Source organism: Rhipicephalus sanguineus, chromosome 1 (genome assembly GCF_013339695.2).
Source record: "Rhipicephalus sanguineus isolate Rsan-2018 chromosome 1, BIME_Rsan_1.4, whole genome shotgun sequence".
In the NCBI taxonomy this organism is placed as follows: Eukaryota; Metazoa; Arthropoda; class Arachnida; order Ixodida; family Ixodidae; genus Rhipicephalus; species Rhipicephalus sanguineus.
The window spans coordinates 172,117,982-172,130,932 of record NC_051176.1 but is presented as its reverse complement, the minus strand read 5'-3'; the positions used below and the strand labels follow the sequence as shown (position 1 = coordinate 172,130,932).

General features: G+C 45.2%; 1 long non-coding RNA gene across 1 annotated transcript in view; it reads right to left on the bottom strand.

Moving 5' to 3' along the window:
- The window catches only part of LOC125757007 (uncharacterized), a 42,626-nt gene extending 30,565 nt beyond the window's left edge, over nucleotides 1-12,061 (bottom strand). The window contains exons 1-2 of the long non-coding RNA XR_007414994.1: nucleotides 11,799-12,061; nucleotides 3,273-3,381 (exon numbers count right to left, since the gene is read on the bottom strand). This is a non-coding gene — a long non-coding RNA (uncharacterized LOC125757007). The remainder of the gene's footprint in view (nucleotides 1-3,272; nucleotides 3,382-11,798) is intronic.
- Nucleotides 12,062-12,951: the final 890 nt, after the last annotated feature.

Genomic DNA, 12,951 nt, shown 5'->3' with positions numbered 1-12,951 from the left:
CTGCGTGATACAACGAGGCCAGAGAGTAGAAACACGAGAAGTTGTAAGTACATTATCGACAGCCTTAGTCAAAGCCCCGATTGAGTACAGATTGAGTACTCTATTAGGTTACGTTCGAGCTCTATTAGGAGCTGTCCGCAGTCATCATTTGGTCAGTAAACATCACTGAACCCGTTCACATTGAACAAGTCAAGTACATTCAATAGAATGTTTTGCTGCGTGCGTTCGCTTGTTGAATTGCTGAAAAAGCGAGCGCGTTAAGCGTTTTTTTTTCTTTTGCCGCGCTCATTGACGTAATGTGCTCCCTCAAGCGTCACACTTGTTTTCGACCTGCGTGCCGCTTGTATTATACAGCAGCGCCATTACAAACACACGGCGGCGCCAAGTGTTTCCCGTCCGGCTTGTGCAATTTTACGCGCAAAAAGTGCTGATGTCGTACAAGCCGGTGGGTGAAGAGAGCGTAATAAGTAGAAAGGAGAGGGCGCCGAGCGAGCTAGCAATGCAAAATAGCCGCACGAGAGTGTCGCAGCAGCCGGCCTGCTTCCCACGGCCGTTTCCACAACGCCGCGTGCTGGCTGTGCACGCGCACCGTAAAGGTGCATGGTTGCTTGCACGCGCGTCCGACGACGCATTTTTTCGTACAAAACAAGACCGCGCTCATCGGTAAACACAACCAAGGAGAAACGGCTCGTCGTATAGGAAAGTCTTTCACTTAACAAAAAAAAAAAAAAACGCCACGGTGGTCTAGTGGCTATGGTGCTCGATTGCTGACCCAAAGGTCGCGGGATCGAACCCCGTCCGCGGCGGCCTCATTTTCGATGGAGCCGAAAATGCTTTAGGCCCGTGTACTTAGGTTTAGGCGCACGTTAAAGAAACCCAAGTGGTCGAAATTTCCAGAGCTCGCCACTACGGCGTCCCTCATAATCATATCGTGGTTTTGAGACGTTAAACCCCAACAGCTAGTATTACTTAAACATTTAGGTTATCTTTCGCTGAGGTGATACGTTGATTGCCCACTAAACCGAGCTACGATGAAGCGATCTTGACGCCAAGAGAAGACCCGATATTTACGATAGAAAATGTCAAGCGGCTCAAGCAAAGGACGAAGCCTCCCTGTTTTTTCGTATAACAATTAGATAAGAAATTTTGGCTAGTTCGGTGAGTTTTCCAGGAGCGCAGACATTTTTATCTCGTGCTAAAGTAACGCAAGATGAGAACGAAAAGCACACACGCCCACAACGCAGGTGAAGTCTGTAGAGTTGTGTGCTTTTTCATTTGGTGTCTCTTGAGCGCACAGTTTAAAACGTCGCAGTCGTGGGACTCTGTTCTCAGAGTTGTGTCCTTCTAACCTAAGAATTCGTCGTAAAGCAATTTTAGGGATCCTCGTGCATTTGAGCGTCGCCATTCACGCAAGCTCATAATCATTCCGTTTGGCCGACAGACCCGCATGCCATTATTTCGCACGTGTAGTGAATCTATACACCGCATTCTGTGCCGCTCTCCAACCTACGACTCTCAACGGAATTGTCTGCGTGCGTGTGTCAAACCGGCGCTTTGCGGGAAATCCGAATTCAATGACCAGACGGTCGCGTGTTGAACTCGGCGCCTCTGACCAGCTGTCGGACGCGCGCGAAACATGCGCCTTCCTCTCTGCGGCACTGACCTACTTTCGGCGCACGGCGCAATCATTTCGTATTTCCCGCGAAGTGCCGGTTGCTACAGCAACGGAAGATAAATCCTTTTAAGTGCTAAATATTTCTTAGTTTTCGTGTTCAAGTGTTGTCGTACCGCCGATAGATGTCCGCTGCCGTTAAACGTACCGATGGGCCCGTGCTGTTGCTATCTTATCTGGTCGATCGCGCCTTGCAAGCAAGCCGTGTATAGTGTCCCCACCTCAAAAGTATATATCTTACACGGTGTCGTAAACCAACGATCAAAATATTTCTTAGCAATGTGCGCTGTTCGGACCTTGGTATAAATATTTGTGGCGTTTTTTTATCTTCTTTCTAAATGAGCTATATCCAGAAACCGAAACTGGGTTATATTTCATGGAAACGTAAAGCAATCCTAAGTGTCTTTCACATTTAAAACGTTTGTAATCGAATTGGGGCAATTCCTGAATTCAACGTGGCCTAAAAAAACAGTTTCGAATAAAAAAATAAGCCAAATCATGCACCTGTTTGAATCAAACTGAGCCAAGATCCATTACACCAGCGCTGCGTCAACAATCGGGACCAAAACAATCAAACTTGCTGCGTCCAGTCTGTTTCATTTGTAACTTAGTTGCTTTGTTATCATGCTTTCGCTCCACAATTGTTTTTTTCTTGGCCAAATTGGTACTTACTGAAGGACGTGATATTGTATATATAGGGCAAAACTCGAATGGAAAGAGTGAGAGGCCGACTTTCCTACTTCTTTCTGCTGAGAAGAAGAAGAGCTGAAGACTGCGATGTAGAATCCCAGCTCTTAATTTATACATGCGCAGAGCTGGTCTGGCGATCTCTCCTATATGTTCCTTTTGCAATGGGGTAGAAACACTCGAACATTTCTTGCTGGGCTGCCAAAGTTTTTCCTCTCTCGGAAAACGAACTATTGAAATTGTGATGTGGCGCCTAGGTCTGCCAGTTACTTCAACTGTACTTGTCATTTGGGGCTTCTGTGCTGGGGCACTCGGACGGGAATATATGCAGTGCTATAGAGAAATTCATATGCCAATCAAATCGTCTTATTCGACACATCAACTGCTAATAATTTTTAAATTATGTCATAATGACATAATGATTCTTGGTCATTTGCGAGGTTATGTAACGTGGCCTAGTCTAAAACTGGTATTCATTAAAAATAACCCTTCATACTAATTGACTCTGTAACATGTATTAGCACTCAAAAATTCCAGATGATATGATCCGCCCGACTCTTGGCCGATTCCCCGGAGTGGGTAGGTGCCAATCATCCCAGGAGCATCATCATCATCATCAGATGTCAGGAACAAGAAAACGCTGCGGACAGTCCAGGACAGTGCGCCTGTTGCTAGGAGGAACCGCTTGCTCTTCAAGTCTAGTCATCGTCATTACGCCCATGCAACAAAGTACGACACCGATCAAAGCACAAAATAGTGTTAATTTTGCAGCAAAATATTGCTATATCGTTCATTTGTTGCCATTTAGACTGCTTTTTAGACTACTCTCGTTGGTCTGAAAATTTCGTGGCGTCAGCACAAAACTCCAATAGCGCGTTTGTGCCACAGAAATTGGGCAACTCCTAGCTACTACTCACCACAGACGCTCGCGTGCTCCTCAGCAGATGCGCGCACTCCTTGCGTTTTCACCTCGGACGCTGAGGAAGGGCATTCGGAGAGGTGGACGGACGAGCCGACGAACGCTGCGTAGCGAAGGAAAGAACGAAATGAGCAAACGCGTGTAACTCCGCTAGCGTTCGCTGCAGACTCGTGCACAACTGCAACGCCACAACTAAATTTCGACCTCTGGGTTGTTTAGTGGCCTTTTAACTCAAGGCAAACGACATATGTCTTTACAATCAGGCATACAACATAGAGCTCAGTATTCGTTTCAGTAAAGAAAAGCACAAAACAAGCACGAAAATCGCATGATGGATGATAAGGCACCTGCGAACAATGCCAACATCCCCCCCCCCCCTCACGCGTTCCCGGTGAGGATTAGGTTGCAGCTACTTTGCACTTCACACGAGGGCTTCGAATGACGTCAAACGGCCCTTCATTCTCCTCGCGTGTGTTTCCCGCTTTCATATATGAAAGGGACACCCGTCTAACAACTCATCCACTTCATTCGTGGTATGTGTCTGCCGATTGCCTCGACCCCTGGGGCTGCATACCTTAGCAGCCCTAATGAGCGACTGCATTTTGTCCTAGATATGTAGTATAATGCTGCAATGAACCTTGCACAAACAAACAAGCGCTCACGTGCACCGCTCTAAAAGTGCGCGCTCATATGCATATAAGGATCGTTAGCTACGATATTCCCCCGTCAAACATCGTCTGGCTTTGCGACTGCGTGTGTTTTCTGAATTCTGGTGGCCCAAATATAGCGCTCGCTGAGCGCGGTGTTTAATTCCGTTCATTTCATTCCTGCGTTCTCATAGACAGTACAGAGGCAAAAAAAAAATCAGTCGCTTTTTTCAAAGATGCGCGAAAGTTCAAGATTGCGACTAGAATCGAGAACATACACGTGGAATCGTAGAGTACGAGACGCAAAGATGCCCGCATGATATCTTACAGATATCAGCGTTTCATCAGGTAATTGAAAATATGAAAATTGACACGTGACTAGACTGCAGCGCATCAGGAAGCTGCACCCGCAAACAGGCTCACTGTGAGGTAGCAAGACGAGACTACGTTCCAACCTTTTGCGGGTGGGAGCGTGGTAATAGCCGGGTGGGCGCGGGGGACGCTATTCTCCACGTCTGTAACGGACCTCAATAAAGTTGTTCTCTCTGTATCTCTCTCTCTCTCTCTCACATGGTTCTTTTTGTATTTCACGGACTTTTTTTATCGGCCAGAAAAAATGAACACGTAATTAGTACGTTGCTGAAAATAGCGCAGTTAGATGTCATTTGAGCATGCCTACATATGCCTCATTCACGTTTTAATGATTAGGCAAGTGCTTGTGAAGTTATAAACATAATTAGGATTAATTAACTAAGCCTCATTAACGGAAAAATTAGTAGTGGCTACTACAGTATACTGGGAACAATATGCACTAGCTGTGCTTCGCGTAACGACGTTCCTCCTTTTTTAAATCGTGCTACGTGATAGCTGGGACACCCTGTATACCCTTGCAAAATTAAAAAATTTCGGGGTAGATGAAGGGGGGGGGGTGTATGATGAAATTTCGCCTGCTCGTAGGTGACGGGTCCTTTGTTTACGCATATTTCAATGTCAGGATTCTTTGCACGCATTCCGAGCGTTTCGATCTTGCCTAAATGACATTACACTGACACTTTTCTGAAGGCTCGTGAAGCAGACCTAATCATCCCACAGGTGTCGTTCTGCAGTGCGACTTTCTACGTCGAAACTGGCGCCACAAAGTTATCTGTAACTTGTGCGCTAGCTGAATAGCTAGCCGTATACGCTGCGGTGCAGCCTCACTAATGTGGGTATGTAAGTATTTTAGGTGCATGAGCGGCAAATGCGTGCGCATTCGTACTGTTCACTGATACGGGAGTTATTCTAGATATGCGTCGCATGATGGTCATTCTGCTCGGATTGCTTTTCTAGTGCCGTTGCGGCCGTTTTGTACACTGCAGGATGTGCGAAGAGTAAGGTTTACGCGTGTGCATATATATATATATATATATATATATATATATATATATATATATATATATATATATATATATATATATATATATATATATATATATATATATATATATATATATTTTCGGCCGATTTCGCCTCCAACTGTCAAAAACTAAGCAATGACCTCACACGGCAACAACACCCACATTCTGTCATCAACGACGCGATTAAGAAATCTGAAAAACAGGACCGTCGCCACCTGATAAAAAACACAAAATTCGAACCCGCAAATACTACTGCCAATCCTATTCTAACATATTCAGCCTCTTCCCCTAACATAAACCGGATCCTCAGAAGGCACCACAACATTCTGCTTGAAAGCGAAAAGCTACGATGTGTACTCCCGGAACCTCCACGCGTTGTTTACAGACGGGCGAGGAACATTAGAAATATTGTAACGTCCTCTAAAGTCAACACTCCTGAATTCACAGGCAGCGGCCCATGCGACAAGCCTATGTGAAAACTCTGTCCAATGATGAACAAAGTGTCCACCGTCACCAGTACCGCGTCATGATTTTCTTATCAGATAAGAGGAAACTTCAACTGTGACAGTGCAAACATCATATACCTTCTTGAATGTACCTTATGCCATGCCCACTACATTGGTCAAACTGAGACTGGCGTTCAGAATGAGAATAAACAACCACAGAGCACACGTAAAGTCCCTGCCACACATTCCTTTCTCCAAACATGTTAATAATCTTGGCCACCCCTTCCACACATTTTCTGTTGTGGTACTTCAATCCAATTTCAAAACACACTATGACCGGGAGGCTCGTGAATCGTACCTCATCCACAAGTTTAACAGTGTCTCTGGTGGCATAAATGAAAGCATAGGCCGACTATCGTGTATGGCCTGCAACGAACCAGAAAAATCCAATTCCGCAGGCAACTAAGTGACCGATGCCCAAAAACTTCACGTGTATGTTCGGAATGCAGAATTTGAAGAATGCATATCCCTTTCATTTCTGTAGTGTACGTGATTACGGGTATCGGTGTAGAAAGTCACATATTTCCTTCATTAATATTATTTCGTCATTTCATTATTATTCCTTTGTGAATCGGCGTGCGTGCTCCTTCCTCCGTGTACAGATGATGTAACGTTGTAACCCTTTGGCGGTCGCTTGAACATCGGTTGTTGCTTTCTATGCGTACGTGTGTGTATATGTATGTATGTGCGTGATTATATACATTGATATATATGTGTATACGTGTGTATGTGTATGTATGTGGGCATGTTATATATAATGGCTCATTTGTTGAAGGAAATGTCTGATTTACTCCCTTATTCCGCCTATCCTGCATCCTGGCCAAAAGAATTGCTTGACGCAATACAGATATGGCACACAAGGAACGTACACAAGAGGACAAACACTAGGTAATTTGTGTCAGTATGCACCAACTAGTCCCCAAAAAGTCCTATTATATCCTGCATCTGTTCTCGATATTGTGCACCGGTGAGCTGCATCTGTGACTTTGCGGGCGGTCCTTGATGAGTGCCGCCAGCGCCTGCAAGGCCTCCGAGGTAAGCGGTCGGCTTCAATAGCCACACCGAACCCCATCCCTCAGATGCACGGGTCGGCACGTACTTAACGACTTTCGGCGCGCTTCTACAAGATAACGTGCTGAACAAAGACACACGCGCTGTGCGTTGACGTCCGGCCTCCGTGACCATATTTCCCTTTCATCCCGAAGTGTATGGATCTCCCCTTTTAGCGCCGTAATCGCGTTCTTGCCTTTGTCACTCGTTAACTTTTTCTTTCCCGAACCACACACGTAGCCCTGTTTCTTTCGCCCTGTCTATTTACTATTTATTTCTTGTTTGTTTGTGTGTTCTGACCCCGCCTCTTGTCAAGTTCTAACAAATTGCGACACTGTGTATGTCAATATGTACTTTTTTTCTGTTGTTGTTGTTCTGGCCCCTCCCCTTGTCCCGTTCCAACGAATCGCGACGGTGTGTGCATCTGTGTCTGTATTGCGGGAATCTCTGTACTTAAACCCGAACGCAATGTCATAATGTCATATTTGATAAAGGCCGATGCCCTTTCTTTATATATATATATATATATATATATATATATATATATATATATATATATATATATATATATATATATATATATATAGTCATAATTATATTTATAACTCGACAAGTGCTCGCGTAATTATGAAAATGCCATTGAGGCATATCTAGGCATGTTCAAACGACATCTAACTGCGCAATTTTAAACAAAGTACTAATTACGTGCTCATTGTTTCCGGCTGATAAAGAGAGCCCGCGAAATATGAAAAAATTTGCAGTGGCTTAGCTCGGCTATGCCAGGATATACGTAGCGTTAGCAAAGGTTCAGCTGATTATTCTTAGCTTTCCAGATTGTCTAGGATTATTTGCCTTCTTCTGTTCATTCTTCGTACGCTGAACCGCTAATTGCCAGGCAACTACTTCGGGATCCGATGAGATAAGCTTCTCGGCTCTTCTGCGCCGTCGAGCAGCATTTGCGCTCCCCTTCTCCATGGCGTTACCCACCTGCAAACGCCAGACAGAGGCGCAATCAAGCGGCTCCAGCACAGTGCCAGACGGCGACTGCACAGCGAAGGCGAATGGCTGCGCGCGCGCCGGCGCCAGTGTGTCTGCCATGGCTACGACGTCACTCCTCTCGAATGCGCACACCAGCAGCGGCGAGTCGCGCGCGGCGGTGGCGAAGAGCGGGTGAGATGCCGGCTCCGGTGAGCCAGCTGTGTGACATCACTGATCCTCGCGCATGCGCAGCACGGCTCATGAGGATCCACGCGAAATCGGCTCCGGCTACGCAAGTGTAGCTAACGCTACAAAACAACACGTGACTACGCCCCCACCCGCGAAGGAAACCAGTGCCCTCAAGTAAGCTTACTGCGAACAACCGCTTTGACTGTTGTCCGTTGCCAGAGACACCATTCCGCATTTTGGCAAGGGTGCAAGTCGGGCGCCAACAAAATGCGTCGCAGTGTCGCTGGGATTCATTCCGTTAGTACGCCACTATCATCATTCATATCTCACGGCCGACTGTTCTCATTCATAACGCGGCAGGAGCGCTGTTCTGATTACGGCCTGACTGTAAAATCAAAAAGCGGTGTGTTTCTTCGGCCGGGGAGTGGCAGATAGGGCGACCCATATCTTTTTTTATCTGTCTGCATTCTTTCCTTGATACTGGCTACCTCATAGTCAGCCTCTTTGAGGGCACTGGTTCCTTAGGCGCGCATCGGCGTAGTCACGTGTCACTTTTCATATTTTGCGGGCTTTCTTGGTCAACCGGAAAAAAATGAGCGCGCAAATAGCACGTTATTGAAAATAGCGCAGTTAGGTGTCATTTAAACAGGTCTACATACGCCTCATTGACATTTTGAAAATTAGGTGAGTACTTGTCGAGTTACAAATATAGTTATGACTAATTAACTAAACCTCACTGACGAAAAAATGAGCAGTGGCTACTCCATTCTAGTAGGAGCCATATATATATATATATATATATATATATATATATATATATATATATATATATATATATATATATATATATATATATATATATATATATATAATTTTTTTTCTTTTTTTAAAGACAGAAAAACGAGTTCTCTTGCAACAGCGTGCACAATGTCCATAAACATACAGCGATTTTAGTTCGCGTAAGCGAGTCCCATTTTTATTTCTTGGTTGCTATCAGCTGGGACTGTCCTCGCTTCTTTCTGAAGCGGAAGGATATCCATATAGCTGCACGAACAGCACGTCAGCAAGGCTGAAAGACGTCGCGTCAGCGCTATAGGATATACACGCGGCGAGGGTGCACGCGGAACCACATTCACGCGACAGATAGGGTAGATATAGTGTCGATGAGGCTGCGCAGAGTGTTGTCTGGGTCGGTCGCGCCTCCGCCTGCTGTTGACGCAGCTCAGCCGCACGGATCCGTGGACTTGGCTCATTGGTTGTCGGCACGGCCAGAGTTTCTGGCCCTTACGGTACATTCGCTTGTCGTTGCAAGTTAACTTATGTGCGATGCAGCCTTCATCGATTCTGCACGCACAAAAATGGTGGTGTTCTTACTAAGTATCTCGACAAGATGTGCACTCCTACAGGTCGGTGAAGTCGGCACTCCGAAGAGAGACAAGTGAACGCGAGTGTGCTGTGATACGAAGCGGCCGTGAAATAAATTGTGTATTTACTGCGGGAAAATACTTACGCGTTCAATCAGTTATTAAGCGGTCAAGCACAGCGTTCACAGTCGTCCAGCTCATGCGGTTGCATATAGTTATCTTTTTTTTTTCTTTGTAACTCAACTGCAACAACATAGAGCGACGATGCATGAATCAGTTCCGATGTCGATATGCTTGGTCGCGAACGAATTCCCATTCCGCCAACGGAAAGTTTTATATGATAGCAGGAAACAGGCGAACTATACGTAACGAGAAAAGAACACTCGCACACATGAATAGTCTAGAAGGCGTCCGTGAGGAATCCATAAAGTGAGGCAAAAAACCGTCGCACGGATCCGCCATTGAGACGCGATAGTAAACACCGTCAGGTATATCCATTGTTTTCGCGCTGCTGTTGTCCAACCTCTGCCGTAAAGCAGCTGCGTGGGAACAAGCAAGCTACAAACAAGCGTTTTGAACGGCCCGCCAGATGCAGGCCAAGCGTACAGTTTCATGGCACATACACAATAAGAAGAGGCTCTTTCCACCAGACAGTGAACGAGAAGATGGGCGAACTAAAAGGCCCGAATTCTGTTAGTCACAATCATGTGAGGCCTACAGACAATGAAAACACGAGGAAAGCATAGGGCACCTTGATCGTTTTATTTGGTTGATATACAGGGTGTCCCAGCTATCACGCAGCACGATTTAAAAAAAGAGGAACGGCGTTACGCGAATCAAACCTACAGCATATTGTTCCTAGTACACTAGAGTAGCCACTGCTATTTTTCTCGTTAATGAGGTTTAATTAATTAGTCATAATTATATTTCTAACTCGACAAGTACTTGCCTAATTGTCAAAATGTCAATGAGGCGTATGTAGGCATGTTCAAATGGCATCTAACTGCGCTACTTTCAACAACGTGCTAATTGCGCGCTCATTTTTTCCGGCTGATAAAGAAAGCCCGCTAAATATGAAAAAATGATAGAGGAACTTGCAAACGCTCCGGCGCTTCCCAGTTGAATAGCACAAAAGCTAGCGGCCCGGCCCGCACATGACTGTCTTTGTCCCATATCTTTTTTTTTTCTTAATAAGTATGTCCATGAGCTACACAGACCTGATTTGCCTCCAGCATTCTTTTCCCCATGGGGTCACCAAGTCTTGAAACATAACCGCAGAATAGAAACTTGACAATTCAGGATGGGCGTCCGGATTTCAGTCATTCTGGAGGTCAGTATCGATATGTTTCTCGAGTCCTGAAGTCAAATCTCCTTCACAAATGACCATATATGAGATTTAGGGAAGGCCTTCCTTAAAATGGCAATGTTAGCTGATATTTTGTCCTCTCTCTCTCTCTCCCTTTGTATAGAAAAGAATCGTGATGCGAGGTGGACATGAACCAATAAGTGCAATCAATCTGTCAATACATTTCCCGATTTTCTGCGCCTTTCGTAACAGTGGCAATTGTCGATTGTGGAGGGTTGACCAAGGATCTGTATGCACATAACCCAGCGCCACGTGTATCCAAACGCTAAATAGAAGAGAATCAAACAAATCAAAGATGCCATTTAATATGAGATGACCTGCGAGTCGACGTTATGTGTCCAGGAAAGCGTTTCTCTTTATTAACTCAGAACTGGCATAAAAATATTGCTACGCGAAGAAGTTGTCTTTTTATGGAACAGTATTCTCTCAGGTCAAATCCAAGTTGTTTCTTTCTTTTAATAGTTCGGAATTCTGCTTTTCCGCTCGAGGCTCGAAGCCACCCATCTTAGTGCCAATAAGATATCAACGGAAGGCCCAGCTTACTAGCCGAGGTCCTGACGACCAGCTTGAGCATGGTGAACAGGGCTAGGCTCCTGGAATGAGGAGGCCCCGCCCACCTACGCTCTTAAACACCTTGGCCTACAAGGCAATGTTTATTCACTCAGGCGCTCACTTCAGCTAACCAACATGTTCCCCATGTCAGTGCTTGCCATATATATATATATATATATATATATATATATATTATATATATATATATACATTATATATATATATATATATATATATATATATATATATATATATATATATATATATATATAGAGAGAGAGAGGAGAGAGAGAGAGAGAGAGAGAGAGAGAGAGAGTGAGAGAGAGCAATGTACCGTGTGGTTTGGCATTATCATGCCAAACCATACTGCACATTGCTTCTTATACACGTGTTCGTTTTGTCGTTTTTGTCCTGAATTCGATTAGTTTACACTTCGGGAGGGTCCGGAAGTAGCTATCTGAGTGTACTTACCACCCATTGACGCTTCCTGAAATCTGTACGTTTGCTTCTGCTACTTGAGTCAACTGAACCGCGTTCCTCAAAGAATACTTCCTTGAGGACGTGGAGTGGCACAATGACTAAGAACACACACTTAAGTGCCGCAACACGTGTACACAGGTTGCTGGTTAAGTTTGTGCGGTTGTCTCTTTCTTTGGCTGGTCTTGGGTTTAAAATCCCAATTTAGTTTTCTCCTCATGTTTTACACGCTGATTTTCCCGAGAACATCCCTCGCTCGACTCAGGCGCTACAGGGCATACAAACACACGTTACACGCCCTGCAGTGGAGGCGCTCTTTTCCCACCATCTGCGGCTGCATGGCATATGTGCGAGCCACAGCTGGCGTCAGCGAGTCCTTTTTTATTGGAAGGGACGCTCGATGGAGTTGGGTTGGAAAACAACGCCATGGCGAATTTTTCGCAACCTTTCGCTGATGACAGGGGCTATTATTTTGCGATCGGCGAAGCGTGACCACTGACGAGTTATAACAACAACTGTTTCTGGAGGCTAACGACAGAATACAAATAGGACGTAATACCACGCCTATTTGCGTTCAGCCGGTGTGCTCCAGTGAGTCTCTTTTCTCTCGAGGTTCAATCTTCACAGCCAGCGTATGCATACAAGAGGGAAAGCTCCTTGCGAAACCGTGTCCAGGTCACTCCGGACACAGATAATTGAACCTACATTACAGCATACGTTGTAGTTATCAAATAGTTTGCAGGCGCATGGCCTACTGAGAGGAAATCATTGGCCCTTGCGCTATGAAACGCTTTGTATCAGCATCACCGAGAGTAAAGTTTCGTCATGCAAGAAAAACACAAAGGAGAAAGGCGAAGAGAAGCACTTTTCTGAGAGCTCATTGCGGCAACGGCTGGCGAGGATATAACCGATAGCTTCAAAGAAAAGCTTTAGGTCCAGCAAAGTGCCTAGTCAGCTCGGCAGCTCATACTCAGGAATCAGGAACTTTATAGAGAGATGTTGAGCGGTAGAGTTGGTCAGTAAGTCAATTGAGCGAAATTAAGAAAAAAACGCACACACAAACAAAACAATATATTCTTTGTGCGTCCGAATCGAGCCAACACCCGTGGTCGCTGTTCGCTAGAACCGCTAAGCCAAAGCTACAAGG